Source organism: Passer domesticus, chromosome 11 (genome assembly GCF_036417665.1).
Source record: "Passer domesticus isolate bPasDom1 chromosome 11, bPasDom1.hap1, whole genome shotgun sequence".
NCBI lineage: Eukaryota > Metazoa > Chordata > Aves > Passeriformes > Passeridae > Passer > Passer domesticus.
Genome location: NC_087484.1, coordinates 30,824,548 through 30,851,731, shown reverse-complemented (window position 1 = coordinate 30,851,731; position 27,184 = coordinate 30,824,548). Strand labels below are relative to the sequence as shown.

General features: G+C 46.9%; 2 long non-coding RNA genes across 6 annotated transcripts; one reads left to right on the top strand and one right to left on the bottom strand.

The window, feature by feature from the left end:
* Positions 1–5,789: 5,789 nt before the first annotated feature.
* Positions 5,790–23,087, bottom strand: LOC135278260 (uncharacterized). Of its 3 annotated transcripts, none has more exons than XR_010345805.1 (3): positions 19,922–23,087; positions 7,752–9,980; positions 5,790–5,857 (listed from the first exon to the last, which is right to left on the bottom strand). It is a non-coding gene; the product is annotated as an uncharacterized LOC135278260 (long non-coding RNA). The 3 variants fall into 3 exon arrangements; XR_010345806.1 differs by having other exon boundaries at positions 5,800–5,860; XR_010345804.1 differs by having other exon boundaries at positions 5,842–5,860; positions 7,547–9,980.
* On the top strand, positions 20,462–27,176 carry LOC135278258 (uncharacterized). 3 transcript variants are annotated; one of them, XR_010345801.1, is made up of 3 exons: positions 20,462–22,069; positions 23,624–24,409; positions 25,437–27,176. It is a non-coding gene; the product is annotated as an uncharacterized LOC135278258 (long non-coding RNA). The 3 variants fall into 3 exon arrangements; XR_010345803.1 differs by lacking the exon at positions 20,462–22,069 and adding an exon at positions 22,163–22,408; XR_010345802.1 differs by lacking the exons at positions 20,462–22,069; positions 23,624–24,409 and adding an exon at positions 24,437–25,221.
* The last annotated feature ends 8 nt before the right edge of the window (positions 27,177–27,184 follow it).

Here is a 27,184-nt window from a genome sequence, read left to right as displayed (position 1 = left end):
ATGTGATAGTATTGTGATGTGATAGCATTGATCATGTAATATAATGAGAATAATCATCATATTGACCCTGGAAAACCAAAAATGTTGCTCACTTTATAAACATTTAACATTGTCTATAAAAATAATTTACACAGAAACTGCATAATTTGTTATTTTCTTTCTAAACACCTCAGAGCTCCCAAGGCAAGATAGGTAATAAGACTGGCAAGAATGGCAAACATCCGACAAAAGCTAAAAATTACAAATGTCAAAACAACCTGTATCCCTGTACCATTTTCTTCATTATCAACAAACAATTCCGAATAATGGAGCCACATAGAAACCCCAGGATCAGTTTTCCCAGTTGCAAGTGCTGAAATTTAAAAAAATACAAGTGACAGTAGCTAGGGTAGCCCTCTCACTTTCAGTCATTCAAAAAGGCTAATTATGTTACTCTCCTTAACATACTAAAGATTTACATGTACACTCTATGTACTTCTTATAATGCATAATTTTAGTGAAAACAGATGGGAAAACATCCTTTCAAGCAATTTTTGATCCATTCCAGTTGTTAACAATATCTGGTTCCCTGTCCAAGGCTCTAAATACACTCCATTTTAAAGTGAGCTTGGCCAAAATATGTCAAGTAACTACAACAGACTTAGTGTCATGAAGCCAAAGTTTCTGGATCGTTCTGGCAAGTAAACTATGTCAGCATATAAACTGCACTTTCAGTTTACACACTGTTATAAATAAAAAATGCAAATTAGCCAATTTTAATAAAAATATGAAAAATATAATTTATTTTGCGACCGTAAAAACAGTCTCGACAGCCACCACCAAAACGGACAGCGTATCACCCCCGGGAAGTGATGCGGGTGAATGTGAGGAAAGGACCAACTGGCACCTAGACCTCCTCGTCCACACCAACTGCTTCAAGGTAGCAGTTCTTATACAGTTTATTTGGCCACGGCAGAAAGTCTTTGTTTCCTTCTGAGTTCTTCATATTCAAGTTGGTTTCTTTCTCTGGACAAAGCCTCGTCCGGGGGTAGAATGGTCCATTTCCCTGGTTCCCAGAATCTGGCATTCAGATTCGAGGTGTTGATGGTTCTGGTCCCCACAGATAGGCATCTTGTCTGGGCCATCAGCACCTGGCGTCTTCTGGCGTTGGTGCTGATGACTGCTCCTCTCTTCGGACGCAAATGCCGTGATGTCCATCTGCCGCGGTTTCGAGGTCTCGTGATCTCGTCATCCGGTTGGATTTCTCAACCTGAAGGGAACGAAGGGATTTCCCCCCCCCCCCCCCTTTCTCTCCCCGGTTTACTCTGTTCACATATATATATTTATATGCTGTTTATCTTCACGAATTACTACTTGTATTTCTAACACACACTAATGGGTTTTCTTTCCTTAGAGCCATAAGAAAATTGTACCAAAGTAGTTTTCTCCTTTCTAGAGAGGGGCACACACAGGGGCAGCTGTGTTCCAACATAGCTCGCCCACCTGCTGTCCCCGGCCTGTCCTGCTCTGCCACAGCGCCTCCGCCGCCTGCTGAAACCGGCCCCGCCGGGCTGCCCCCACCACTCTCATTCTTCTCAGTCACCATCCCGCACGGTGCCTGCTCCTTGCAGTGCTGTGGCCCACTGCTCAAGCCCGCCCGTGTTGCTTTGCACTCCTAGCTCCCCTTCAGCCCTCCCCTCTATTTACAGACACCGCCCCGCCCGCTGCTTGCTCCTGCCCCTCGCTCTTCCTGCCGCCGTCGTCCCCCTCACCGTCACCCAGCAGCAGGGTGCTGGCTCAGGGGGCGGCAGTACCGCTCCATGTCCACAAGGCGGCAGCACTGCCACGGAGCTCAGCCTGGGGCTGTCATGAGCATAACGGACAGGCAGAGAACGGAGGGAAAAAATAACGTCCAATCCCTTTCAAAAAACCCTCTAAAATAATGCCCCCCAAAACCCCAACTAAAACTAAAAAACCCCTGCCTCTAACCAAATGGAAATAAAAAACCCACATCTTTTAAACTGTATAAATTAATTAATCTAACACATCAAAACCACAAAAATAGAAAAACCTCTGTCAACACTAGTGAGCAGTACACACTAATCTCATCACAGCATACAAACCCAAAACCTCTTTCTAAAACTAACATAACAAAAATCACAAAGTTTAACCCTATTAAAAACTCAAATAAACTTAACTAAAATAAAATTTAAAAATCCCATTATAAGTAGCCCAAACCCCCCATATGTTCTAAACATAAACTTCCTCCAAAATAAATATTTCAAAACCCCATGAAACTCTCAAATAAACATTTAAAATAACTACTTTTAAAACTTTACACCATTAAACACCTTGCCTAATCTATTAAAAAAAATCCATCTGCAATAAAACTTCCAAAAAACCTCCAAAACAACAAATACCAATTACCAAGTCAACAATACACTGCCAACAATACCAAACAACTCAAAATACTATAATTGTCATCCAGAAAATAATCCATAAACTAAAAAACCAAAGAATAATCAATAAAACCCACTCACCCTTCAACAATCCCATTTAACATGTATGCCAATCTGTAAAAAAAAAGACTATAAAATATAATACCTTAAATAAAAGAACTCCAGCTTTAAACACTACTGTGCCAAACATGTTAAAACTCCAATACAAACTGAAATCCAAAACAGCAAAATAATACACCACTGTTAACATTAGCAATACATTTTTCTCCATTCCTGTAACAAAACACAAACCTCAATTTATCTTCACCTAAAAAGTACAGTCTAAAACCAACTACTCCAGTAATAAAAACACAATCATGCCATCTACTATAAACTAATCCAAACTACATTTAAAAAACCAAAACTCCACATTATACACAATGCATCAGCATCATTATATTAAAAAATCATGTCAACACAAATATTTTTTAAAATCATCCAAGTTCTCCTAAAAACTCATTTCAACATCAAAAACCCAAAAAACCCAAAAAAACCAAACCAAGAAAAATTTACTAAAAAAAATCCAATTCCTAAAAATAACAAAGAAAAAACCTTTAAATTCTCACCAAAATCATCAGTAAAATCATGACAAAGTCTTCACCAACCAACAAAAAGACCCCATAAACTTTCCTGTTGTATTGCACTAAATAGTTTATTTACTTATTGTTTTTGCAGTGGGTGTTTGGTAATTTGCAATGATCATCACGGCCAACTTGGGCTGCTTTGACAGTCCCAAATACCTGGGGCAAACTTACATCAGGAACCTGGGCTAGGGACTTAAGTTTTCTAGGAGAAAAGTGGGCATTGTGGTTCATGGGCCTGTGGCTCTGAGAGGCCATCTGCCTGCTGAGGTTCCACACTGCACAGAATGCCTCCCAGACCCAAGCTGCCATCACTGCCAACTTGGGCTGCTTTGACAGTGCTGAGTGCTTCCTACAAGCTAACATCAGGAACCTGGGCTGGTGAGTTTTGTATCCTAAGGAAAAGGTAGGCATTTTTGTTCAGGGGCCTGTGGCCCTGAGTGGCTAGCTGCCTGCTAAGGTTCCGTATTGCGCAGGATGCCTCCCAGATCCAAGCTGCCACTACCACCTGGTTTGACAGTCCCAAGTACCTGCGGGAAACTGACATCAGGAACCTGGGCTGGTGAGCTTTATTTCCCAGGGAAAAGGGCCAGCATTGTTGTTCATGTGCCTGTGGCCCTAAGTGGCCGACTGCCTGCTGAGGTTCCACACTGCGCAGGATGCCTCCCAGACCCAAGCTGCCACCACAGCCAACTTGGGCTGTATTGACAGTGTCAAGTGCCTCCTACAAACTGACATCAGGAACCTGGGCTGCTGAGCATCGTTTCATAGGAAAAAGGCTGGCATTGGTGTTCATGTGAGGGTGGCCCTGAGTGGCTGGCTGCCTGCTGAGGTTCCACACTGCACAGGATGCCTCCCAGATCCAAGCTGCCACCACTGCCAACTCAGGCTGCTTTGACAATGCCAACTGACATCAGGAACCTGGGCTGGTGAATTTTGTTTCCCAGGGAAAAGTGGCAGCATTGTTGTTCCTGTGCCTGTGGCCCTAAGTGGCCGACTGCCTGCTGAGGTTCCACATTGAGCAGGTGCCTCCTAGACCCCAGCTGCCACCACCAGCAACTGGGGCTGGTTTGACAATGCCAAGTGCGTCCTGCCAACTGTCATCAGGAACCTGGGCTGGTGAGTTTTGTTTGCCTGGGAAAAGGGCCGGCCCACCCCAGGGTGCTGGGACTTCCAGCAACCCAGTAAGTTCTCCCCTTTTCTGTCTCCCCATTTAAGGATGCTGGGGTTTTGGGGTCCCAGGGGGGTTTGGGGGTAGCTGGGTGATGCTGATGATGGCAATGGAGACCCCGTGCTGGGTATGAACATTCATGAGGGGTTCTCAGGAAGGTTTTGTGGATCCTTGAGTTTTTTTGTGGTCACAGAGGATATTTGCGGGTTCCTGAGTGAAGTTTTCAGGGGTCCTGATGGGGGAATTTGAGTGATCCCAGGGGTGGAAATGGGGGTCCAATGGCTGTTTTGGGGTACCTGCTGGTGACAGAAATGAGAACCTCGTGCTAGGTATGAACCTTGTCAGGGGGGGTCTTGAGGGGTGTTGGGAAGTCCTGTGGGAATTTTGAAGTTCTGTGAGGGTTTGGGGGGGGTCTGTATGGGGTTTTGAGGTCTTTGAGGGTTTTTGGAGGGCCTAGGGATGGTTTTGGGGTCACGGGGATGTTGGGGTGTCCCAGGAGGGTTTGGGGGTCCCAAGAGGGTTTGGGGGTGCCTGATGCCAGTGACAGAGGTGGGACCCCATGCTGGGTATGAAGCTTCTCACTGTGCATGGGCAGCATCAGCATGTTCAGGAAGATCTTGGGGGGCCCGGGGGTCACCCCAAATCCCAGGGGACTCCAAATGCTAAGGGACCCCCCTGAATTCCCCTCACAGCTGTATCTTCTGCAGGCAGGGGGACACCAGCACTCAGCCCCCACCATCACAGGGGGGCTGTGGAGGAAATCTGGGGGTGCATGGGCAGGTCGGGAGGGACCTCCAAAGTCCTGGGAATGGGGAAACACAGGGGAACTCCCAGGAATCCCCACTGGGGGCTATGGGGGGACCCAGGAGGAGTTTGGGGGGGCTATGTCACTATAGTCAGGAAAGGGAACTCCAAGGGTCCCTGGTGTCCCCATTCCCATGAAAAGGTGGGAAACCTGGGCTGGTTGGGAACAGGGGTCCCGGGTGTCATTGGAGTTGAGGAAAGGATGGGCTGGGTGCTGGGAAAGGAAGGAATAGGAGTCCAGGGGTCTTTGGGTGAGGGAAAAGGGGCTCTGGAGGCTGGCGGAGGAGGGATGGCCGGGAAAGGGGTGCAAGGGTTGCTGGTGCCGGATAAGGGGGTTGCAGGGTGGAACCTATGCCTGGGAATGGGGTCTGGGGGTCCCCAGGCTCAGGGAAATGGAAGATCCAGGGGCTGGCACAGGAAGAGAGCTGGGAAAGGGTGTGCAAGGGGTGTTGGGGCAGGATAAGGGGTGCAGGGGGTCCCGCACCTGGGGAAGGAGATGCGGTGGGGTCCCAGTGCCCAGGAATTCAAGGGGGCCCCCGGGGCATTCCCCAAAGCCCCTCCCAGGGGGGAGCAGGAGCTAGGTTGGGAGCTCTGGGCAGAGAAAAGGGGTGACCCCGGCATGGGGCAACATGGGGGAGTCACACATGCTCCCAGGAGGGACACGACCTCAGGGGACCCCCCCTTACCTTCTCCTGCCGGGGAGGCCGAGCCCCAGCCCAGCAGACGAAGCCCAACACGAAGCTCCCGAGCCCCGGCAGCACCTTGGGGGGCGTCTGGCGGCAGCTCCAGGGGTGGGAGGGGCAGGATCCGGGAAACGGCAGTGGCTGCTGGGAAGAGATTGGCATGGACTGGGACAGGCTGGGATGGACTAGGACACCGGGACACACTAGGACACACTGGGCTACACTGGGACACACCAGGATACATCACGGCCAGGACTGGGACCCACTGGGAGCAAGATCAGAGCACACTGGGAACCAGCAGGGCCAGAACTGGGGCAACAGGGATCATAATGAGACCAACTGGGATTGACTGGGATCATACTGGTGGAAACTGGAACCTTACTGGGCCAAGTGGATATGACTGGAAATGACTGTGAGTATGCTGAGGGCAACTGGGATATACTGGGTATGTCTGTAAACCATACTGGGAATGACTGGGAACACACTGAGAGTGACTGGGAGTGACTGAGTCTACAGTGGGGGCAACTGGGATTGACTGGGACCATGCTGGGGAAGACTGGGATCACAGTGGATTCATACTGGGATCATACTGGGAGTGACTGGGTCTATGCTGGGAGCAACTAGGATCAGACTTGGAGCAACTGGGATCATCATGGCATCAGAGTAGGATCATACTGGGAGTGACTGGGTCTGTGCTTGAGGCAAGTGGGATCACACTGAGAGGAAATAGGACCATGCTGGGGACAAATGGAATCATACTGGGAGCAACTGGCACCACACTGACTGAAGATGACTGGAGTCATTCTGGGACCATACTGGAAGTGACTAGGAGCAGGCTGAGGGCAACTGGGACCATGTCACGGCAACTGGGATATACAGGAAATGACTGGAATCATGCTGGAGTTGGCTGGGAATGGCTATGAGCAACTGGCATCATGTTGGAAGCCACGGGATGTGAGTGGAGGCACACTAGTGGCAACTGGGACATACTGGGAGAGACCAAGAGTGAGTGGGATCACAGAGGAACCATAAAAGAAGCTACAGGAATAATATTGGGCAAATCTGGGAGTGACTGGCATCATACTGGGAGTGACTGGAACCATACTGGGTGTGACTGGGAGCCACAGAGCCCATGCTGGGAGTGACTGGCTCAGCTGGGGCTCAGGGTTGTTCTCCCCCAGGGCTGCCCTGAATACTGTTGCCACCCTTGGCCCCACAGAGCCAAGGGACAGGGCACAGCTGAGGGACAGGGCACAGCTGAGGGAACATGGCCTGGCTGAGGGACACTGATCTCCAGCACTTTGGGCTGTTGCCCTTGGGCTCCCAGCACAGGCCAAGGGGCAGAATCCCTTCCAGAAACTGTTGTTTGCTTTAAGCTTTGCTCTGAAACATTTCCCATGAGCTCCTGCAGTGGCTGCAGCCCAGCTGGGTGCCCAGGGCCACCAAAGACACTCTGGCAGTTCCCTCCTGCCCCAGCAGGGCACAGAACCGCCAAGGAAATGCTCATGCTGGGCTCAGGGCAAGGACAGGGCATTCCCCTGGCCCTGCCACAGGTACAGCAGACCTGGCCTGGGCACAGGATTGGGATTGATGTCCCATGGAATCCCAGTGGGGATTACTTCTCATTGCACTGCTCTCATTGGATTGGTCATCAATTGAAATAATTTTCCCATGGAATTCCCATGGCAGTGGGTTAGGGGGGAGATCCATCCATGGAATTCTCACCTGACTGGGATGAGAGTGAGATCTGGCCATGGAAATTCCATGGCAATTCTTGCATTTCCAAGTCCCCCATTCCCATAGGAATTGCCCTTCCACTCTGACACCCACCTTTGTACTCCAGAGCCTCCCAACCATATCTGATGTATTTTGGGGCACTTCCACACAGGTGTGTGCCAGGTAATGCTTCGTCTGCTCCACCATGATCCCTTTGGATTCCCAGCACCTCTGGGTGATCCAGGTGGCAACATAGGACCCTACAAAGCTCCTGGCTCCCAGCTGGAAGGAGATTAAATCCCAGCTCTTGTAGCCTTACCAGTAGGATCCATGGATGCTCTGTTGGACAGGAAGTCACAGGTGGAAACTACCTGCAGCGTGTGGAGACCTGGGAACGAGGAGAGAACGGACCCATGGAGTTGTGTCCCAGTCCTACAGAGCCCCTTGGAGTTCCCTGGATTTCCATTCCAGCCCCACAGACTCCCCCCATCCCCAGAGATCACATCCCAGCTCCTCAGTCCTCCATTCCCACAGATCCCAGCTCAGCCCCCAGCTTCCCCCACTCCCCCCACTCTGGTTGTACCAGCCCTGTCTCCAGGTCACTGTCGGCCAAAGGGCTGTTCCTGTCCTTGAGCCAGCTCTCTCTATCCCAGTATCCCAGCTCTGGCTATCCCAGTATCCCAGCTCTGGCTATCCCAATGTCCCAGCTCTGGCTATCCCAATATCCCAGCTCTGGCTATCCCAATATCCAAGGTTTGGCTATCTCAATATCCCGGCTCTGGCTATCCCAATATCCTGGAGAACTGGGGGGAGGGGGGGACAAGGAGATTTGGGGGAGGTGGGAGGCTGAAAGTGAGAGTTTGGGGATCCAGGGGGGTCCACAGTCCAAGGAAAGGGGGAACGTGGAGAGCTGGCAGATCTGTGAAGGAGGCTCAGGGGCTCAGAGTCAAGGACAGGGGATGCAAGGACTGGGAGAACTGGGATGGGGTGTCCAGGGAATCCAGGAAAGGGGGTGCCAGGGCTCCTCAGTATGAGGAGGGGAGAGGCTGGGGGCTGGGAAAGGCAGGAATGGGGGCCCAGGGGTCCCAGGTCAGAGAAGAAGGTGGGGCTGGGGCTGGGAGAGGCAGGGGACCGGGAAAAGGTTGAATTGGTGCTGGATAAGGGGGTGCAGGGGGGTCTCAGTGCTGGACATAGGGGTAAAAGGGCGTCTGGGTTCTCTGGAATGGGGGTGCAGGGGGATCTCAGGATCACAGAAATGGGGGGGGCAGGGATGTGGAGAGGTAGAGGGGAGTTCCAGGGAGTCCTTGATCCCAGGAAAAAGGAGTCCAGTGAAAGGAAAAGGGGCGCTGTGCCCTTCTTTGCCTGCATCACTTTATAACACTAGTTCTGGAATTTCCCCACCTCCCGACTTGGCTGGACTTTTCCCTGGAATGACCTTTTCGGTGGTCTCCACTGAAGACCCTTCATCTACTGTACAACCACCGTGACAGATGGACTGAGATGGCATAAGCCTCTCCCTCAAGGACTGAGACATGAGATCCCCATATGGAAGAGCTCCCCCTTCCTCCCAAGGACTGAGACTGAAACCCTAACACAGGGGCGAAGGTGTGTGGGGGAGGCAAGCTGACCAAACCAAGATGTTTGCTGATCACTGGACCAAGAAGACAATGGTTCTCTCCCATTGCTGAGAACATGGACTATTGTATCTGTTTCCCCCTCCTTTGCAATTTTCAATAGAGTTATCATAATAAAAACCCCTGAGTTAGCTAGAGATTTTGAGATCTCTCCTGACGTGCGTACGTGTGGCAGAGAGAATAGGGACAGGCGATCGGAAGATTTCGGGCTGTCACGGAAACCTGATAGGGCCTCTCTCCCCTGACTACCTAGAGATAAGAGATAGCCGCAGGACAAAAGGCCAAGAATGTAACCCCCCCTAACACGGCCTCCACCCAGTTTCCTTACTAACCATATAAGGCAAAAGTCAGACCCCGGAAGGTAGGAGGACCAAGGGTATATATACTGAGGAGAAAACCAATAAAGGGCTCTTGGACCGTCTATCATATTGATGTCTGCGTGTCCTTAGCCCGAACGGCCCAAAAAGCATTGGGTCGTCGTGCTGCGTTTCCTTGGAACCAGGTCGTCACGCCTTATAAGGCAACACATATGACAAACTTTGTCAACTGGACTTTGAAGGACTATGTCACTCCATGTTTCCTTTTCTTTCCCCCCCTCTTTTTCCTTATTCTTTCCCTTTTTCCTCATTCCCCCCTCCCTAATGCATTTTGCTGTGGTCATTCAATAAAGGTACATTTGTTCTTGACTATCACTGCAAACCCCCTTGTCATGTCAGTTTTTTGCACCCTGAGATCAGTAACAAACCATCACGAAACCCGTTTGTAAGGATGGCTTGTGACATTAAATTGGTGTCATGGACAGGATTCTGAAGACAGAGGAGTCTGCAGCTTGTGTGTAGTCTGTACCAGGTGGAAGGAAGTTTCATGTCAGCCACACCTAGACCGTCAATTTTCCCAAAAGGGGTTGAACAGACCTAGGAGGCAAGGGGTATGATTAGAATTTCCTGCAAACTGCACACACCTAAGTGAAAAGCATTCTCCATACTCTTTTTGAGGATTCTGTCTCTAGAATTTCACAAAAGATCTCTCGGTGCAAAAGGGGGAAAAACTGTTTCTGTTGTTTTTGTGTATCTGCACTGTTTGGGAAGGAAGGGACAACTTGAAGGAACTAAGCAGAACCTCCCAGGCAGATTAGTTCCTTCACCTACCCAGGGAATTGAGGAGAAAACACAGTAAAGGCCGTGTGGTTGTGTAACATAGCTTGTACTTCCCTGCCATAGTTTTGGTCCCTTCACAAAGAACCATTCTAGTGTGTGTGTGTGTGTGTGTGTGTGTGTGTGTGTGTGTGTGTGCACTGTCTGGGAAGGAAGAGACGCTTCTGGAGTAATTAAATAGGGCCTCTCAGACAGACTATAGTCTCTTCACCCACTCAGGGAAAGGTTAAGTGAAGGGAAAACACAGCGTGTGATTGCATAACTTAAATACCGCCCTGTTGTGGTTTCTGGTCCCTTCACAAGATGAGTGAAAACCTCAGTGCCAAGGTAAAAGCTGAATTTTATGCACTACTGGCCAAACACAATGCAAAACCTTCACCCGGCAGAGAGGTCTGGGCAGAGAACAACTGGTTTAATTTAGAAAATGTTATTGATAGAATATGCTCTCTGCAACATGAAACAAGACTTGGGTAAAAACAAAACCATCTTATGCTCAGTCTTGGGAGCCTGCCTCACAGCAGCCATAGAAACTTGCTTTAAGCAAAGAAGTGAGGAAATAACAATCATAGACTCCCTTCAAAATCTAGTTGAAATTTTGCAAAAACAATTAAATGAAGAAAGAAATGAGATCTATAAGTTACGAGCCGCTCTTAGAGAGGAACAGGTTAAAAACGCACATAGTGCCGATTCCTCTACAGAGTCAAAAACAGCGGCAGAAGAAAATGAAACTCCTTGCATTAAACAAACCTATCCCCATAAGGAACTTGAAGCAATGAAAAATTGTGGAGAATACTGCTGTCCTTGCTGAAGATCTTTAGTCAAAACAGAATATAATTATATTAATGAGGAGGATCTTGAACTACATATCACAACTAAACAAATACCATTCAGTGCTACCAAAGTAGCTAAACTGAAAAAGGAATTTGGGCACCTCCCACAAGAATTGGAGACAGAATATGTCTTTCGATCTCACTGGTGGGGATAAAATTAAATTAACTGAACAAGAAGACAGTGGGTACTGGGGACATGGAGTTTTCTTAACAGCAGGAGATAAACATGACACATGGTCCCTGACAGAGCGTGCAGCTTTTTGGGCCAGTAGAATTAATCCTTTAGAAAGAGGTGATCCCGTGGCAATTTTTGGCAACACTGATCAGCTTTTGGAAAGCGTTCACAAAGCCGCCTGCTTGCAAATGATTCATGAAAAGAAATTAATTCCTGGCTTTGAATCCTCAGTGCAATTACCTGTGAAACCCAAGCACATGACTCCCTTAATTCATGGGCTCCCAGAAATACTGAAATCAACAGCAATCACTTTACAGAAAACCATAATGGCTTTAAGCCCTTTAGAAAGTTTATATAGATTCCTTAATAATTCCACTGACCAAACTGGATCTACTGTACCTGACTTCACCCCATACTCTTCCCCTTCACAAGCCTCAACTTCTCAATCCGATTCACCTGTCAGTAGCTGTAAAGTTTGGACTTGGGGAGAGGTCGCAGTAGATCTGATTAATTATTGTAGGCAATATGGACATATAAAAACCCCATAGGAAAAGGTAGAAAAAATAAAAGGTGTTTGGTTTATTGGGACTCCTCACACTGAAAATGTAGAGAAAGAAAAACAAATTCTAATTGCAACCGTTGGTGGCTGTTAGGGATTAAAAAGGGAGTCCCCAAAGACATAATGGATGGCTTGCCCCTGGATAAACTGCAGAAAATAATAACTAACTGGCACTATAGAAAGCCAAACACATCGGCCCAGCCCAGTAGCCCCTCCCTTCACAAGAACTAACACACACACCTTCCTCTAACACGCTACCTCCCTCACAGCCTCTCCCACAGAACATAGGCAACGAGCCAAAATTAACCCTATCCCAGCTTCTCTCTCACAATCTGGCCAGTGGAACATTCACTCTGTCACTCCCACAAAACACAAAATTAATCCTCTTGCAACTCCTCTCTCAGAACATAAGTAACACAACACTCTCACACACCCTCCCACAGACCATAAGCAGTGAACTAAAACCAAAAGGGATTTCTGGAAACTAATATCTCTGTTCCTAAAATGTGGGTGAAGGGACGGAGCTTGGATTTACTTAAGAATGCTCACTAAAAATGAATCTGGAGATATATTAATTACAACTATCACAGGCCCTAAGAAGGTTCTTGTAATCGTTTTAGTCAATACCGGAGCTCAAATGTCTGCACTAATACATAAAGACACCCAGAAATGTGGAGTTATTCCAACTAAAAGACAATGCCGTGTTCTTAACACTCTAGGAACTACAGAATCTATGAATGTTGCCTTAGTCAAACTCACTCCCTGGAGATGAAAATCTCCTAATTGTCAAAATGGTAATAGGGGACATTCCAAATGATCTATTAGGGATGAATGTCCTAGTTGGAAGACAGTGGGAGGAATCTAACAGTTACCTGTGGTCTTTTGGCACACCGCCATTTAACATTAGGCTACTTCAAACTGCACCCCCACTGACCTTTAGCAAAACAACCAATGTAAAACATACTCTTTACCTTCTGGTGCCAGGGAAGGTATCAAACCGGTTATACAAGATTTGAAGAGCCAGGGCATAATAAGTCACACACTTTCTCCTTACAACTCACCTGTCTGGCCTGTTAGAAAAGCCAATGGAAAGTGGAGATTAACAGTGGATTTTCGCCAGCTTAATGCCAACACAGACCCTCTCACAGTGGTCCCAAATTTATCTTGAATTCATAACATCAATCCAAGAAAAAGCTCACTCAATCATGGCAACTATAGATGTGAAAGACATGTTCTTTATGATACCTATACAGCCAGAAGATATGGACCACTTTGCCTTTATATGGGAGGGACAAGAATATACATTTACCAGGCTTCCCCAAGGCTACAAACACTCCTCCACTTTAGCCCACCATGCTTTAGCACAAGAATTAGAAAAAATACCCAAACCTGACAATGTAGCTGTTTATCAATACATCAATGACATTCTGGTAGGAGGTGAGGAAATACAGGCAGTGGAGGAACACCAGCAGAAGATAATGTCTCACTTAGAAAGCCTTGATTTGCAAATTCCCCCAGAGAAAATCCAAAAACCTCCTCAGGAAGTGAAATTTTTTGGGTATTTTGATGGAAAGCTGGCATGACATGTATTCACCCTGATATCTTAACTTCTTTAGATCAGATTAAAATGCCTAAATCCAGGAAAGATCTCCAGCAAGCTCTAGGACTGTTAGTGTTCTGGAGAAAACACATCCCAGACTTCTCAATAATTGCTAGGCCCCTTTATGACTTGCTGAGGAAAGGGGTAAGATGGGACCCCTTCTCAGGAAGAAGCATTACAATTACTGATTTTTGAGGCAACAGCTCACCAAGCACTAGGCCCTATCCATCCCACAGATCCCTTTCAGGTGGAATGGGGGTTTGCCTCCTCAGGGCTATCAGTACACATCTGGCAGCAGGGTCCCAAGGGCCCAACAAGGCCCGTCGGTTTTTATTCCCGTGGTTTCAAGGATGCTGAGAGAAGGTACACCACCTTGGAAAAAGGGTTGTTTGTGATTAGCTTAGCTCTCATAGAAGTGGAAGAAAATCTCACTACAACAACCTCTTGTATTAAGAGGTCCCTTCAAAGTAATTAAAGCTCTAACAAATGGGACCCCCCCGACTGACAGGGTAGCCCAGGAAGCTTCTGTGAGGAAGTGGTATGTCCAAATTGAATATTACAGCAATAATTTTTCAACAGCAGAAGATGCTGCCAAGAATTTGGCAATTCAGGACACTGAGAGCCTGGCTAGCAGCCAAGATAAACCTATCTCTGTAATCAAGGTGGCCTCCCATTCTCCTCCGAACTAGCAGCAAGGTCCTGGTTCACAGATGCCTCCGCAAAACAGGAAGGGAAGATTTGGAAATATAGAGCAGCTGGCTTACACATTTCATCTGGTGAAAGGATTATTACTGAAGGTGAGGGAAGCGCTCAGGTCAGAGAACTCATCACTGTCTGGAGTGTCTTCCAATGTGAAGCACAAAACATTTCTCTTGTCTGCATTTACACCGACTCCTATGCAGTGTACAAAGGTTGTACTGAGTGGCTTCCTTTTTGGCAGCAAAATGACTGGGAAGTTAACAGAATCCCAGTGTTGCAAAAGGAAAAGTGGCAGGAAATCTTAGATATTGCAAGTTGAGGAAATTTTGCTGTTGGTTGGTTGGCTTCTCACCAAACAGATGGAAACCCAGCAGGGGAATGGAATAACAGAGCTGATGAGCTAGCAAGGCTCAGCCCCCTAAAAAGGGAAATAATTACTAGGGATTGAGATAAACTATTAGAATGGTTGCATGTAAAAAGGCAACACACAGGTGTAAAAGATTTGTACAAAGAAGCTCACACTCAGGATTGGCCAGTTACCAGGGAAATGTGTAAAACATGTATATCAGCCTGTGAGCAATGTCACAGGTGACTAGAGAGACATCCTTTAGAAGATGACCCTCTGCATTTAAGAAAGGGTAAAGGCTTATGGGACACATGGCAGGTAGACTATATCAGCCCCTTTAAGAAGTCAGGAGATAAACACTTTGTGCTAGTAGGAGTAGAAATTGTATCTGGGTTGGTTCAAGCTGAGGCTTTTAAAAGAGCTATAATACAGTTAAAGCTTTGCAGGGGTGGTTTGGAACTTACCCAAAGCTGTAGGAAATTCAATCTGACAACGGGTCACACTTCACTGCTAGAGTTGTACAGGATTGGGCAAAAGGTGAAGGAATTAAGTGGACTTTCCACACACCTTACTACCCGCAAACTAACAAGATCGTGGAAAGGACTAATGGTCTTTTGAAACGACTCCTAAAACCGCAGGAGAGAATTTGGGACAGTCAGTTATAGGAAGTTGTTAAAGGAGTGAACAGTAGATGGGGGGTGAATGGATGTCCCAAAACCACTGCCTTTTACCCAAAACCTCCAAGCATCATTCCCTCACTGCAGGGACCTGACGATCCAAAAATTCCATCACATTACCCTGGACAAACCTGTTCTGGTGGACCTCCCTGCTGTAGAGGAAGTACCACTAGTGCTGAAAACCTCTCTGAATAAATATGCACAAGTAGCCTCTGATGCTCTAGGAAAAGAGCATTGGAAAAATACACACTGGATAATCCCATCATTTTAACTCTTTTCTGCTTCTCAGTGGCAGGATTTGTTTACAGAAGAACTCTGTGGGACATGAAAATTTGTGGTGAAAGCTGTGTGGGGTACTTCCAGGATGAGTGGAGAGATGAGAATCTCGACTCCATGTTTCAAAAGGCTGGTTTATTATATTATGATATATATTATATTAAAATGCTACATTAAAACTATAATAAAAGAATAGAGAGAAAAGGATTCATCAGAAGGCTATAAAGAACAAGAATGGAATGCATAAGACTTGTGACTCTCAGAGTCCGATGCAGCTGCATCTGTGATTGGCCATCAATTAGAAACAGCCAACATACACTAATCACAGATGCACCTGTTTCATTCCACAGCAGCAGATAGTTATTGTTTACATTTCTTTCCTGAGTCCCTCAGCTCCTCAGGAGGGAAAAATCCTAGCAGAGGAATTTTTCATAAAATATAATGGCTACAAAAATTATCTGAGCCATGATAATGCTGGTGATAATTTTCTGTATCCTACCACAACTCCATGAACAAGATTGTGCTGAGTGGTCATGGTCTGAAACTACCATCCAGCACACCAGTGTTCTAGGATAGTATCCCAGGGGTCACCACTGAACCTAGTGACTATAGTGCTGCATGACTCTGAGGTATACTGTCCAAGTGAGTGGCAATGGGATCAGAATGACTGGATTAGAACCCTAACTGGAACAATTGGTGAGTCGAATGTGGTAGCATGCAGAAAAGTGGAAGGATCTCTCCATGAGAAAGCCACCTCCATCACAGTTGCTGAAAATTTTATGGAAGCAGGGGGAAAAAATTATCTGGATATCCCTTCAGCGAGACTGTGCCCCACAAAGAAGTGGGAATGTGCCGGACAATTTCCCCTCACTCTCTGTTGCCGGCAGGAGTATATTGGTAATTATACTCTAGGCCTCAAAACTAACAATGTTGCAATTAGGAAGGACTGCAAAAATGAACTGGTTGATTGCTGGCACAGTTTTACTTTGGTTAAACCAACTTATGTGACATCCGCTGGCAAGGTAACTCAACTGACCCGTTAGGTTTGGGAGGCTTGGTCTATAAATTTAAGATAGATGCTGTAACAAAACCCACATTAAATACAACAGTTACGCCCCAATTAGCAGAAGACACCGAGAGCCCCTTTACTGAATGGCCTTGGTCCCAGGCCTTTGTACAATTTACCAGATCCATGGGAGATGTAAAAGGTTTGAACCTATCAACAGTGGTTATACATGGAAATCAGTTATACACTAAGCAGGAATGGGAAAAACAAAAAACCTGGCAGCTTCAGGGAGTAGTGGGAGAAAAAATTAGCATAGGATGCAGAATGATTAACGGAACCACCTTTAATAAAACAATCTCAATCAGTGTTTCAACAAACCAGGCAAACAAACAGCAGCAGCAGGTGTGTATGCACCCAAGCCTACGAGACTGTTGGCACAGTTTTACATTAACACAAACTGCAGAAGTAGTTTGTCTTTGGTCCAAGAATAGTGGAGGCCTTTTTAAAAAATTCATAATAAATGCTATAACCCAATTTTCTACTATCACCACTCCATTCCAACCACCAGTCATGCTTAGACCCAGAATTTTTGAAATTAGACCATATATAATCAGGAAAACTGGTCAGCAACAAATATTGTTCAATCCGGCCTGGTGTCTTAAACAAGTCAAATTGATGATGCAAAACTGTCTCAGAAATTCAACTGGCCTGCTCAGCTTTCTTGCAGACCTCTTTCAAGGGCTGGATGACCTGGCTGCGAAAGCGGAGCTCCTTTAGAAAACGAATGCCAAGAGACATAACCAGTGTTGTGGGAACAGGCTTAGGAATTCTCAACAGTATGGATTCGTAAGTATTAATGAATAAATTGGCTGCTACAACTAAAGATCTGACCAAATTACAGCAACCACTGCAATCATCCTTATTAGCTTTAGGAACACATCAATGGCTGCTATCAAACATACTACCAAATTGGGAAAAGGTAAATGTAGATGATTGCAAATTGGTAATTGACGCACTCGGAGCTATACAAAATAATGTTTCTTTGGCTCTCAACTGTATACAAGTACAATTGTGGATGCAGTCAGTTGCTGCCTCAATTTTAAGAGAAGGTGAAGAAGGCACTTTTCCCACTGAAATTCGGAAAATAATTTGGGACAGTGTCACTGATTTTGAAAGAGAATTCCAGTCCTGATGGATCTTGGTGAATTTCACTTATGACCCCATTTCAAACACAGCCACAGCTTTTGTGTTAATCATACGCAATGCTTCAGTACATTTGATTTTTCCTATTATTGCATTAGGGTTGAATCACAATGGAGCTGTTCTCTATCCTTCTGAACATAGAGAATGGGCTCGTCAAATTGGTGAGAAATGTCATTCTGTCAATTTGGAATCCTGTATTGTCTGTGAACAACAAGGGTTCATCTGTGAAAGCAATGCAATCATAGCTCAGGGCATTTGTTTGGACACAGAACAAAATATATGTCACTTTGAAATTCATCCTAACGAGACTTCTGAAACAGTTCTTATATACATAGGCAATGGATGTGCATGTTTTAGAACTACTTGTGATGTTGTATTCATAGAAAATGTAGTAGTGGGTACTAAAAATCATTCAAATTTTTGTGCTTGTAACTTTACCAAAATTGCAGGATGTGATTTTTCTTATGAAGCTCCAGTTACCTCTCACTACCTTTTGCAATCCAGCTACACACTGATTCACAAACTGATGCCTACTCCCATTGGGATAAACTTCACTTTGGTAAAGCAGTTGTTGCTCCATCAGACTTAATCAAAATTTTGGGAAATATCAAGAAAAATGGACAGAAAACCCTGGTAACTGTTCATCACAATGTGAAACAAATACACCATGTCATGGAAAGAGTGAAGAAAGATGCTGAGCACAGGTGGTGGGATACTCTTTTTGGGTGGTTACCAACTGCCACAAGTGTCCTGAACAATCTGTCATCCCATTGTTATTCTTTTGATTCCAGTTTTAATTGGTTTTATTCTATTGGCAATCTTTTTTGTTATGAATTGGAGAATGATGAAATGGTTAACAAGACTGATGTCTGTAGTTAATGCACACAACTTGGCTGATGTCCTCTTTACTGTGGACATCCCCAAGACTGTTGACACAAAGCAATTATGAATTAGTATATGTGTTTTGGAAAAACTCTTGATTTTCTCTTTTGTGATTTTGTTAAAATTATTTCTGATTTTTAGTTGAATTGTTTTGAAGAATTATTTTAAAATAATACTCATTTTATGATTTGTTTATTGCTTTTTCCTTTTAACCATTTGCAATTTGTTTTAATAATTTAAAAATTGTTTAAAATAATATTATTTTTAATTAATATTAATTATGTTTATTGTTTCCTTTTCCCCCTCCTTTTTCCTATACTTTCTTTTCCTCCTTTTCTCTCTCTCTCTCTCCCCCTCCCTGTCTTACTGTCTCTGCTTTGTACGACAAGTCCTGAAGACTTACAATGATGCTCCAGAAATCTGCTGATGAAGATCCTTTCAAGACAATCATGAGTCAGGGGGTCGTGTAAGTCTCTGTCTGAAATTTCTCTCATTTGCCTCATGATCATTGTGAAAAGGACAGAAAGCGGGACTACCAAAAAAAGAAGGATCCTGTTTTGGGATCCTGGTCCTGCCTGAATTGTCACCCACCAAGACCCGGAAGCCTGAGCAAAGCTTGTGTCTTGCCAGGTCATTGTTCACAGGTGTGTTTGCCCACCCCATGGAACACTGCACCAACTGAAAAGAGAAAAGGGGCACTGTGCCCTTCTCTTCACCTGTATCACTTGACAACAGTGCTCCTGGAATTTTCCCACCTCCCAGCTTGGCTGGACTTTTCTGGAGTGACCTTTCGGTGGTCGCCACAGAAGACCCTTCATCTACCACCCCTTCTACTGAGGTGGTAGAAGCCTCTCCCTCAAGGACTGGGACATGATGGAAAAGCTCTCCCTTCCTGCCAAGGACTGAGACCGAAACCATCTAACCGGGGGAAGGTGTGAGGGGGAGGCAAGCTGACCAAACCAAGATGTTTGCCTGCAGGTTGTGACCACTGGACCAAGAAGACAATGGTTCTCACCTACTGCTGAAAATATGGACTATTTGTACCCTTCTTCAATAGACTATTATTTATTACATTTGATTTGATTTTGAAACGTGTCCCCTTCCCCCAGTCAAAAAGACTATAATAAATATTAGAATTGACTAGCATCCCTGAGATCTCCCCTGATGTGACTATGACAAGCTCCGTCGACTGGACTGCAAAGGACTATATAGTTCCACGTTTGGTAGCTATATACCTTCCTTTCTCTCTCCTCTCTTTTTCCTTATTCTTTCCCTTTCTCCCCAGTTCCCCCCAACACATTTTGCTGTGGTCATTCAATAAAGGTACATTTGCTTTTGATTATCACTGCAAACCCCTCTTGCTGTGTCAGTTTTTTGCACTCTGAGATCAATTAACAAACCACTATGATACCCATTCATGAGGATGGATCGTGACACTCTTCACTGACCTCTGTGTCTTCATGTTGCTCCTCTGTGTGCCTTCACTTTGTCCTTTTCTCTCACTCAAGGGAGGATGGAAGCACTGAAAGAGTTAATATCTCACCCAGGGCCTGCAGACGGTTATGTGACCGCGTCTGGGCTCAGTCCTTGCGGCCGGAGCTGTTTTACCATGGAGGTTTCTGCAGCGGCTGTGCTGGGGCTGTGTCAGGATGGGCCACGCTGGGGGGAGGGCCATGATCTCAGCAGCCAGGCCAGAACACAGCAGCAGCACGGCCGGGGCCAATGGCTTCTCCTCCCCCTGCCCAGTGGTTGTGGGTGAACCCCAACAGTGGCAGAATCTTGGCCGAGCCGGCCCGGCCTGGGGCTGGTCCCTTGGTTTCATGAGGTCCCCACAGTGTCCCAATGATCTCCATGGGAAGGAAAGATCTGAGCCCCAGTGTTTCAGGGGCAGTCACCAGGGACCAAGGCCAGACAGACTTGATGGTACTGGCAGATTTTGCCTGGGAGCAACCCTAGGATATACAAAATTTCAGAGGTGGAATCCCAATTTCAGACATGGACATGCAGAGGAGAAGATGGTTATTTTCATAGGAAGGAAAGCACAGAACACCAGTGTTTGAGACACAGATGAAAGGTGGCCATTGGAGGCCTATGCCAGCCAGACCTCTCTGTCTTGGAAGCTTTTGTCATGGAGGAATCCTTGGATATATGGAATTTGGGAGGAGGAATCTCAATTTTGACAGTGGACACCTTGAGAAGAAGGACAGTTCTTTTCCACTGGAAGGAAAACCCAGAGCCCCAGTGTTTTGAAAGCAGATGAGAGGCAGCCCCCAAGAGGCCAAGGGCAGCCAGACCTGTCTGTCCTGGCTGCTTTCACTGGGGAGCAATTCTTGGCTGTATGGAGTTTTGGAGGTGGAATCGCAATTTTGGCCATGTGCACCTGGTCAAGATGGATGTGGTTTTTTTCCAATAGGAAAGAAAAGCACAAAGTCCAAGTGTTCTGGAAGGAGATGAGAGGTGGCCACCCTTAGGTCAAGCCAGCCACACCTGTCTCTCCTTGCACTCTTCGTCTAGGGGCTATCCTTGGACATAGGGCATTTTGGAGGTGGAATCTCAGTTTTGGCTGTGGGCACCTAGACAGGAAGAAGAGTTCTTTTTATTAGGAAGGAAAGCACAGAGCCCCATTGTTTCAAAGGCAGATGAGTGTCAACCCTCAGGAAGTCAAGGCCAGTCAGACTTATCAGTCCTGGCAGCTTTTATCTGCAAGCTATCCTTGTATATAGGGAATTCTGGAGGCAGATTCCCCAGTTTTGGCCAGAGACGCCTGGTTGAGTATGGCCAAGAAAGAAAAGCACATGGTCCCAGTGTTTCAAAGGCAGATGAGACAAGGCACCCAGGTGGCCAAGGCAACCAGACCTGTCTGTCCTGGCAGATTTCATCTGGGAACAATATTTGCATATAAGGAAATTTGGAGGAGGAATCCCAATTTTGGCAGTGGGCCTCTGGAGGAGAAGCACAGTTCTCTCCCAGAGGAAATAAATCCCAGAGCCCCAGTGCTTCAGGCACAGATGAGAAGCAGCCCTCAACATGCCAAGGTCAGCTGGACCAGTCAGACAGCCCCCAGGAGGCCCAGCCAGACAGAACAGTTCCATGTTCCCTTGGTTTTGTGGAACCCCACAGTGTCATAAAGGTCTCCTTGGTTCCATCAGGCCCTGGAGTGTTACAAAGCTCCCTTGCTTCTGCAGTGTCACAATGGCCCGGTGCTTCCATGAGACCTTGCAATGTCACAATGGCTTAATGGTTCCACAAAGTCCTGATGTGTCACCATGGCCCCTCAGCTCCATGTGCCCTCGCTGTGTCACAATGGCTCCTCCGTGACACTATGGGCTCCACAAGGTCACTATGGACCCTTGGCTCCTTGGGGCCCCCAGGTTTCACAATAGTCTCCTTGATTCCACGAGGCACCACAGTGTCACCATGGCCCCTTGGTTCCATGAGGTTCTGTAGTGTCACCATGGTGTCCTTGGACCCTCATTGTTCCAACTGACCCATAGTTCTATGAGGTTCCATAGTATCACCATGGTCACTGTCAGAGGCTGGATGAGATCGATGTCCTGAGACACCTTGGGATGCTCGGAACGCCCGTGTGGGGCCAGGTCAGGCCTTGGTTTGTGGTGGGTCGGAGCCCTGCCCCCAGCCCTGGCAGAGCTGTCAATCACACAGCAGGAGCGGTGCTAACCCAGGTCTGATTGGCTGAGATGTCAATAAATCAATCAATCACACAGCAGGCAGTGCTAACCCAGCTCTGATTTGCTGTCAATCAATCACACACTATCAGCTTGACTCTGATTGGGCAAGCAACTGGCAGTCCCACCCCAGGGGTGGGCCCATGAAGGCCCAGGGTGATACAAGCCAGACCATGAGGCCAGCCCATGGTCTGGATCCTGCCTTCTCCTGGAGTTCCTCTCTTAGCGACGCTGGAACCTGAGCAGTTGGTACCTATGTGCATGTCTTTGTTTAGATCTTGTGTCTTTCTGTTGTTCTCTATTTCTTCTACTTACCTGGAACATTTTTGGGTAACTTAACATCTTAAGGCTTAAAGGTTTTTAGGTTAAATGGGCTGAGTTAATGAAGTCAATGCTAAGAGTTTTGTGTTGAAGTGGATGTTGTATTAAACCCTTTGCCAAAGTTCCTTGATTGTCTATATTTTGCCAGTAAATTTTGTGTCATTTTGACCTCTTAACTCAGTTGGTTAGAGCATGGTGCTGATATCACTAAGGCTGTGGGTTCAATCCCTGTGTGGGCCATTCACTTAAGAGCTGGACTTGATGACCTTGTGAGTCCCTTCCTACCAAGAATATTCTTTGCATCTGCCTATGTTGAGAATATCTGGTTGGTGTTTCTTCTGTGCACCAAACTCAAGGGAAGGAACCTTTGGTTCCCCCCAGCATTTCAGTGTTCTGGGGGTGTTACAGCCCTGCAGGCTCACAATGGCCTCTTGTTTCCATGAGACCCCAGAGTGTCACATTGGCCCCTTGGTTCCATGGGTCCCAACAGTGCCATGACAATCCCCTTGGTTCCACAACTTCCCACAGTGTCACACTGGCCCCTTGGTTCCTTGAGGATCTGGAATGTCACACAGGTTTATGACATTTGTCCTTCCTGCCCCTCACATCCCACTGCCCCACAAACAGCCCCAAGCCACCCGTGAGGGACAGGCCCTGCTGGCCCAGGCTGGGCTCAGGGCTTGGCCTTTCTGCTTCCCCCAAACAGCCCAGGCCTTGCTCAGCATTGCAGTTCCCTGCTCAGAGTCTTTGGCTCTCTGTTATCCTGGCCTCAAGGATCTGCTCTCACCAGTTCCTGGGGAGCCTTTGGCAGTCCCTGCCCTCAGTGGGGCTGAGGTGCTCCAAGGGACTTGGAGTTTTGCTCCTGATTCCTTGAGCAGCTTCTTCAACCTTCTCTCAATGCCTGAAGGTTCTGGACTCAACCCCAAATCTACTGTGGGGATCATCAAAATACAGAAAGACCTTGGGGGCACTTTTTCTTCCTTCATGGTCTTCAAGTCTCCAGGGCTTGTGCAGCTGATTGGAGTCAGTTTGGAGTTCCTTTAAGGAGGAAGATTTCAAAGTGCACCTCATGATTTTTTTTTCTTTAATCAAGTGAGTATGTTTGGTTGGTTTTTTTTGTTTTGTTTTGTTTTGTTTTTCCAGTTCAGAGAAGAGATGAGAGAAGCATTCCGTAGCTGATTGTGATGCTGAATGTCTCCTTTGGAGGTCTGTGCATGGAGAAGGATGAGCCCATTGAGGGCTGACCCCGTTTGAACAAGCTGCTCCTCACCTCCAGCCTCACTGTGTCTGACATCACCCACCTGGGACTGACATCCCTGTGCCCTGCAGCAGAACCTTGTCTCCTGAGATCTGCAGCTCCATGTCCCAGCCCCCTACATCGTGTCCCACCTGCTCTCCTCAGGGCTCTGCCTGCACACAGGCCCAGGAGAAGTTTTCCTGTTGGGAAGGAAACAATGGAAAAGCCTGAGGTTTCCTCAACATCAAACCCCACTCAGGAACCACCTGCTCAGTACTGGCTGCCTGGAATGGTGTCACCTTTCTACAAGGGATAGTGTGACCAGAAATGATCTCTGGAAACAGAATTCCGAGTCTTGCAGCATAATTCTCTGTCCCTGTCCTTTCCCTGGATCTCTGTTGCAGATGGAAGCATCCTCACTTTTAACCTCTCTTTGGAATGCAGAGATGTTCCCAAGTGTGTTGAGCAGGATTTGCTCAATGTTTCTACAAGACTTTGTGTTCCTCATGGAACAAAGGGGCCATTTTGACACTGAGTGGGCAACATGGAAGCAAGGAGTGAATTGTTACACTGGGGTCCCATGGAACCAAGGGGCCATGGTGACATAGCAGGGCCATGTGGATCCAGTGGTCCATTGTAACACTGTGGATCCAAGGAGTTCATTTTGACACTGAGGAAGCTCATAGAGTGAGGTAGGCCATTGTGACACTGAAGAACTTCATGACACTAAATATCCATTGTGACACAGCAGGGCATCATGGGATCCAAGGAACTGCTGTTGGCAGTATGGAAACTCATGGAACCAGGGGCCGTTTTGGCACTGCAGAACAAACACAGCTGCTGGACCTTGTCCCCTGGCCCTGCACAGTTCCTTGGGAGACACGGCAGGAGCAACACCCTGGGAGCCTCGGGAATGCCCCCCTGAGATCCATGGCACACACTCCCTGGGGCTGTAATTCCAGTTCCCAGACAGGAAAAGACGTTCTGCCCTTGAAGGCAAAGCTCTCAACAAGGAGCCAAAAGCCAAGTGAAGCAAGATCTTACAGTGACATTTCACTGCCAGCCTTCATAACTTTACCCATGGTTGTTGTAGCTCATGGATTGGGAATTAAATCAGGGGAGAGTCTTTGGTGGGAACTGCCCTGGGTCAAGAGAGACACTGAGAGAGAAACAGAGCAGGCAAAGAGAGGCAGGAAAGAAAGGAGGGCACAAACACAATCAGCTGAGAATGTGGCACCCTGAAAAACAAAATGGAACTGATAGAAAATGAATGGGACAGAAATCAATAATTCTGAAAGTTTTATTTACTCTTAAAATACATCCCACACATCCACCCCCACACAATCCCAATCCCACTTCTCCAAATTTGGATGCCACTTCTCCCAGTCTCCTTCCAACCCCATCTCATCCTGGAGGCTGTGGAATCAAATAGTCTTGACATGGGACTGCATCTTTTTTTGAGGTTGGAACAAGCCATTTTGAGATGGGATTGAGCCCTTTTGGGGTAAGAAAGAGTTGTTTTCAGTGGGACTGAGTAGTTTTGAGGTGACAGATCAATCCACCTTGACTTTTGAATGCAAAGAGATGGAGAACACTGCCCAAAATCCCCCAAGAACCCACAAATCTTCCAAAATATGTCCCCAAACCATAAAATTGCACCTCAAATAGCTGTGAAATGGCGAGACTTTAGACATCTCTGATCAATTTCTTTATTTTTAGTCCTATTTCAGGCAGTTTTAAGGGATGAAGACAGATCAGAAGCAAATGACAGCTATACCGAAAGGAGAACCAGCCAGGTGTCTTCCCAACATGGATCACAGTGAGTGTGGGCTCTGACCAACATGGGTCCTCCCCATGGGAGGACCTACAATGCATGAAGTTCTTCCTGCAGTTAGGACACTCACAGAACTTTCCTTATTGGTGCCTCCGTTGCTGTTGCGTCAAGTAAGAGCTGCTGGAGAAGCTCTTTCCACACTGGGGACACTCGTAGGGCCATTCCCCAGTGTGGATTATCTGGTGGCTGATCAGGGTGTTGCTTCACCTGAATCTCTTCCCACACTCCAAGCACTTGTGGGGCTTCTCATCATGAAGCTATTCAGGGACAACCAGCTCCAAGCTCTGGCTGAAGCTCTCTCCACCTTCCTGGCACAGGGTGGGGCTTTCCTCCTCAGAGCACCCTGGGCGGGGTTTGCAGCCCCTCCACATGTTGGATTTCAGAGATTTTTCCTCCCTGTTGGATTCCTGCACCATGGAGCCACTCAAAACGGCCTCTTCCATGAGGTTCTGACATGGGGATTTGTCCTCCATCGTCTCCATTCTCAGTTCCTTGTCTGGGGGAGGAAGGACAAGGAGAGGATGGGATTTGCCTCCATGCCAGAGGGAAAGGGAAGTAGATCCCTCCAGGGCTTCCCTGGCAGGACGATATTGGCAGTGGGGTTGTCCTGCAGCCAGGGGCCATGCTGGGCTGGGAGATGGAGCAGGAGAGAGGGGGAAAGGGGCAGTGACTTCCTCCTCACCTTCCTGGGTGTCCCGGGGCATCATCTCAGTTTGAAAAGACAGCTGTCTGCTAAGGAAGGCCGGAGCCTCCCTTGAAATGGAAAATGTAAAGCCCCTCCCTCTGAATTACAATTTTCAAAATTAGGGGCTCCCAGGCAAAAGATACAGGAATAGGAATAACTGTTTTTTAGTAGAAAAATTAAAAATAAAAATGCCATAGTACTAAAAAACTACTTACAGAGTCAGACTACAACCTGACACCCAGTGGGTCAGGGTGGTGGTAGCAATCCCATTAAATGGTGGCTGCAGTGCTCCTGCAGTGACAGATGTGGTTCTGTTGAAGCAGTGATTTTGTAGAAGGGTGGAGTTTTCCTCTGAAGGTCCAGTGGTGGTGTAGGTGGGCCTGGTCTTCCTCTGGGATCTAGTGGAGAAGAAAGCTGCTCATCTGGGAATCCTGTGGGAGAAGGCTGGCTATTGTGTTTCAAGCCTCAGATTATATCCAGATAGGAATGCTTGGCTCCTCCCTCTGGGCAGAGCTTCTCATGATGGGATGGTGTAATTTTTATCAGTCATGCAGTGACACTCAATGGCCCAATAACAGATGATATCTCCCTAGAGTGAGAATTGGTTGTGGAAAAGATAAAGTAAACTGCCCAATTAACAGATGATAACTGCTCCACCTTTAACAGATGGTAATTGAATATACACCCAGCTAAACTTGAGACACTGTTCCAGCCTTGGAAACCAGGATTTGGTACTAGGGCTTGTTAGGGAATGCAACCCTGAGTGAAGACAGAGAAAGGATCTCCAGAGCCTGCAGCCAGAAATGGAGAGTTGTGGGATAATCATACCAACATCTTCTCTTTTGCAATTATTTTGAATTATTATTTGTTTTGTCTATCTTATACTTTTGTAATTTTTTGCAAATTTGCATTATCTAAATTACACTGTTTCTTAAGTTGGTGTCTGTG